Source organism: Dermacentor variabilis, chromosome 11 (assembly GCF_050947875.1).
Source record: "Dermacentor variabilis isolate Ectoservices chromosome 11, ASM5094787v1, whole genome shotgun sequence".
Taxonomy (NCBI): Eukaryota; Metazoa; Arthropoda; class Arachnida; order Ixodida; family Ixodidae; genus Dermacentor; species Dermacentor variabilis.
The window spans coordinates 127,300,426-127,305,425 of NC_134578.1; the positions used below are offsets into that span (position 1 = coordinate 127,300,426).

The following is a 5,000-nucleotide window of genomic DNA, read 5'->3' on the forward strand; positions in this document are numbered from 1 at the left end:
GAAACACCACGCAGACGTCGGCGTCAGCCCCGACATGGCTTCGAGCGCTCCAAGAGACAAAGTCCGAAACGACGTCAGCCGGGGCGTCGAGCACGCCGCCCGCGCTGGTCGCACTCGTGCTCGGAAATGGCGAAGGGGACCGCGCTAGCGTGCCTTGAATTGGTGGGCGGCGGTACCGCGGCGATCGCGAGAGCTCGTATCAGCCGCGCCAAAGCGAAATATTGGCGCTCGGCTCGGCGCAGTACGCCGCCTCGTCGCACGAGTACGGCCCCATGGAGGTCTGGCAACTTATCGCTGCTATTATAAGGGGCCATACGGTCCCGGCTGACGTTGTACCGCAGTGCGATTTTCGGCTTGCGCGTCTTCGTAGCTGTTTCCGCGCACTGCTGCGGAGTCGAGAATCGTGCCCAGGCACGGCTACGCGAGCGCTCGAAGCGACCGAAGTCCGAAACGACGTCAGCCGGGGCGGCGGGAGCTCGATACCCTTCACGAAACTTCTGCGTGTACACCGCCGCACGGCCACGACGGAATCGCTGGCATCCCGCTCGCAGCTGCATTGTGTCGCGCCGGGAATCGTGGAAACACCACGCAGACGTCGGCGTCAGCCCCGACATGGCTTCGAGCGCTCCAAGAGACAAAGTCCGAAACGACGTCAGCCGGGGCGTCGAGCACGCCGCCCGCGCTGGTCGCACTCGTGCTCGGAAATGGCGAAGGGGACCGCGCTAGCGTGCCTTGAAACGGTGAGCGGCGGTACCGCGGCGATCGCGAGAGCTCGTATCAGCCGCGCCAAAGCGAAATATTGGCGCTCGGCTCGGCGCAGTACGGCGCCTCGTCGCACGAGTACGGCCCCATGGAGGTCTGGCAACTTATCGCTGCTATTATGAGGGGCCATACGGTCCCGGCTGACGTTGTACCGCAGTGCGATTTTGGGCTTGCGCGTCTTCGTAGCTGCTTCCGCGCACTGCTGCGGAGTCGAGAATCGTGCCCAGGCACGGCTACGCGAGCGCTCGAAGCGACAGAAGTCCGAAACGACGTCAGCCGTGGCGGCGGGAGCTCGACGCCTTTCACGAAACTTTGGCGTACAAGCCGCCGCACGGCCACTACTTAGTCGGCGTCACCGTGCAGAGGGCTGCACTATAGCTCGCCGGGAACTGGGGGAGAACCTGGCGGGCGTCGTCGTCGGCCCCGCGACGTTGGCGCGAGCGCTCGAAGAGACAAAGTCCGAAACGACGTCAGCCGGGGCGGCGGGAGCTCGATACCCTTCGCGACACTTCTGCGTGTACACCGCCGCACGGCCGCGACGGAATCGCTGGCATCCTGCTCGCAGCTGCATTGTGTCGCACCGGGAATCGTGTAAACACCACGCAGACGTCGGCGTCGGCCCCGGCATGGCTTCGAGCGCTCGAAGAGACAAAGTCCGAAACGACGTCAGCCGGGGCGTCGAGCACGCCGCCCGCGCTGGTCGCACTCGTGCTCGGAAATGGCGAAGCGGACCGCGCTAGCGTGCCTTGAATCGGTGAGCGGCGGTACCGCGGCGATCGCGAGAGCTCGTATCAGCCGCGCCAAAGCGAAATATTGGCGCTCGGCTCGGCACAGTACGCCGCCTCGTCGCACGAGTACGGCCCCATGGAGGTCTGGCCACTTATCGCTGCTACTATAAGGGGCCATACGGTCCCGGCTGACATTGTACCGCAGTGCGATTTTCGGCTTGCGCGTCTTCGTAGTTGTTTCCGCGCACTGCTGCGGAGTCGAGAATCGTGCCCAGGCACGGCTACGCGAGCGCTCGAAGCGACAGAAGTCCGAAACCACGTGAGCCGGGCCGGCGGGAGCTCGACGCCTTTCACGCAACTTTGGCGTACAAGCCGCTGCACGGCCACTACTCAGTCGGCGCCGCCGTGCAGAGGGCTGCACTATAACACGCCGGGAACCGGGAGAACCGGCCGGGCGTCGTCGTCGGCCCCGCGACGTTGGCGCGAGCGCTCGAAGAGACACAGTCCCAAACGATGTCAGCCGGGGCGTCGAGCACGCCGCCCGCGCTGGTCGCACTCGTGCTCGGAAATGGCGAAGGGGCCGGGCTAGCTTTCCTCGAATCGATCGGCCGGGGGCCGCCCCGTAGGGGGACCGAAAGGCGATCGTTCAGGAAACGGCACTGGCCATTCGCGAGAAATTGCCGTTCGCGCATTCGATGGACGCGCTGCAGTTTCACGACTTCGGCATGGTGCCGCCGACGTAAGCTTTCAATCTTGCTCGCGGCGTTACGAGGCGGCACGATTTCCGCCAAACGCTCGTCGAAAGTGCCACGAGTACGGCCCCATGGAGGTTTGGGTACTTATCGCTGCTATTATATGGGGGTCCCAGAGAGCAGTCGCCCCCAAAGCGACCTGGGTGTTTGATGTGCGGCGGGCTTCGTGCCCGTCAAGCGTGTCCCCGGTATCGCTCCCGTGGATCCCACAGCTGACGTCTGCAGCCTCATCCGCTTGATGCGTTAGGGGCTGGTTGTCGGACGACGCTTTTTCCACGATATCGAGGTGTGTTCCCCATCGTCCTCGGACGAGTCAAATACGAAAGCGCCGAAGGCGCGGGCGTGACCCGTCGCCTGGCGGCTTTGCCGTCTCGGCTACGTTGCAAGTGTCGGTCGGTCCACCAGTGCTGCGGGCTCAAGAGAAACCGCAAGCCGCGATCGAGTTGACACAACCAGTCTATCGAGAATGTTGCGTGCTTCTTGCCGCGTGGCGATACCCGGCCCTGCGGGGAGGGCGCCGTAGCGAGCTCGAACGCCGTCGTCTCGGACTGCAAAGTGCTACACTTTGCGAGAACGAAGCGTGTTGGGGCGCCTGAAGGTGGCCTCGGCATCGCAAAAACGGCGTCCGGCCTGCTTGAAAGGCTGGACGCGCAGTTGAACGATTACCTGGTTGATCCTGCCAGTAATCATATGCTTGTCTCAAAGATTAAGCCATGCATGTCTAAGTACATGCCGAAATAAGGCGAAACCGCGAATGGCTCATTAAATCAGTTATGGTTCCTTAGATCGTTTCTTCCTACTTGGATAACTGTGGCAATTCTAGAGCTAATACATGCAGTGAGCCTGAAGCCCTTTGGGCGACGGGTGCTTTTATTAGACCAAGATCGATCGGGTTTCGGCCCGTATTGTGTGGTGACTCTGGATAACTTTGTGCTGATCGCATGGCCACGAGCCGGCGACGTTTCTTTCAAGTGTCTGCCTTATCAACTTTCGATGGTAGGTTACTTGCTTACCATGGTTGTTACGGGTAACGGAGAATCAGGGTTCGATTCCGGAGAGGGAGCCTGAGAAACGGCTACCACATCCAAGGAAGGCAGCAGGCGCGCAAATTACCCACTCCCGGCACGGGGAGGTAGTGACGAAAAATAACAATACGGGACTCTTTTGAGGCCCCGTAATTGAAATGAGTACACTCTAAATCCTTTAACGAGGATCAATTGGAGGGCAAGTCTGGTGCCAGCAGCCGCGGTAATTCCAGCTCCAATAGCGTATACTAAAGCTGCTGCGGTTAAAAAGCTCGTAGTTGGATCTCAGTTCCAGACGAGTAGTGCATCTACCCGATGCGACGGCTCGGACTGAACATCATGCCGGTCCTTTCTTGGTGCACTTCATTGTGTGCCTCGAGAAGGCCGGTGCTTTTACTTTGAAAAAATTAGAGTGCTCAACGCAGGCGAGTCGCCTGAATAAACTTGCATGGAATAATAGAACAAGACCTCGTTTCTGTTCTGTTGGTTTTTGGAATACGAGGTAATGATTAAGAGGGACAGACGGGGGCATTCGTATTGCGGCGCTAGAGGTGAAATTCTTGGACCGTCGCAAGACGAACTACTGCGAAAGCATTTGCCAAGAATGTTTTCTTTGATCAAGAACGAAAGTCAGAGGTTCGAAGGCGATCAGATACCGCCCTAGTTCTGACCATAAACGATGCCAACCAGCGATCCGCCTGAGTTACTCAAATGACTCGGCGGGCAGCTTCCGGGAAACCAAAGTGTTTGGGTTCCGGGGGAAGTATGGTTGCAAAGCTGAAACTTAAAGGAATTGACGGAAGGGCACCACCAGGAGTGGAGCCTGCGGCTTAATTTGACTCAACACGGGAAAACTTACCCGGCCCGGACACTGGGAGGATTGACAGATTGAGAGCTCTTTCTTGATTCGGTGGATGGTGGTGCATGGCCGTTCTTAGTTGGTGGAGCGATTTGTCTGGTTAATTCCGATAACGAACGAGACTCTAGCCTATTAAATAGGTGCGGGGTTCCCAGCACCTTACAACCTTCTTAGAGGGACAAGCGGCTCCTAGCCGCACGAAACAGAGCAATAACAGGTCTGTGATGCCCTTAGATGTCCGGGGCCGCACGCGCGCTACACTGAAGGAAGCAGCGTGTCTTTATCCCTGTCTGAAAAGACTGGGTAACCCGTGGAACTTCTTTCGTGATTGGGATAGGGGCTTGCAATTGTTCCCCTTGAACGAGGAATTCCCAGTAAGCGCGAGTCATAAGCTCGCGTTGATTACGTCCCTGCCCTTTGTACACACCGCCCGTCGCTACTACCGATTGAATGATTTAGTGAGGTCTTCGGACCGATGTCCGGCGCGGCCTTTCGGTTGCGCCGGTCTGTTGGAAAGATGACCAAACTTGATCATTTAGAGGAAGTAAAAGTCGTAACAAGGTTTCCGTAGGTGAACCTGCGGAAGGATCATTACCGGATTGTGAAGGGTGACGAGCGCCATTGTTTCAACCCCGTGTGGGTGAAGCAGCTCGCTGCGCCCGACGCTTTCCGCCGCTGGCCCCGCTTGGACGCGGGGACGGCTATACCCGAACATGCCGGGGACTGCCTGAATTTTGAGGGGCGCCCCGTGCGAAATTTGTTGCGCCCAGTGGACGCAGGCTGCAACCTTGGACGGTTGGCTTGGCCGCGCCCGCGGGTAGAAACGGCGTAACGCACAATGGGTGGGCTTTCTGTCCGCCTCGGCGCTCTTGCG

The 5,000-nt window shown here is 59.1% G+C and overlaps 1 non-coding gene across 1 annotated transcript; it reads left to right on the forward strand.

Annotated features, from left to right (window-relative positions):
• The first annotated feature begins 2,905 nt into the window (after positions 1-2,905).
• LOC142565130 (small subunit ribosomal RNA) lies at positions 2,906-4,720 on the forward strand. Its single transcript, XR_012824813.1, has one exon. It is a non-coding gene; the product is annotated as a small subunit ribosomal RNA (ribosomal RNA).
• The last annotated feature ends 280 nt before the right edge of the window (positions 4,721-5,000 follow it).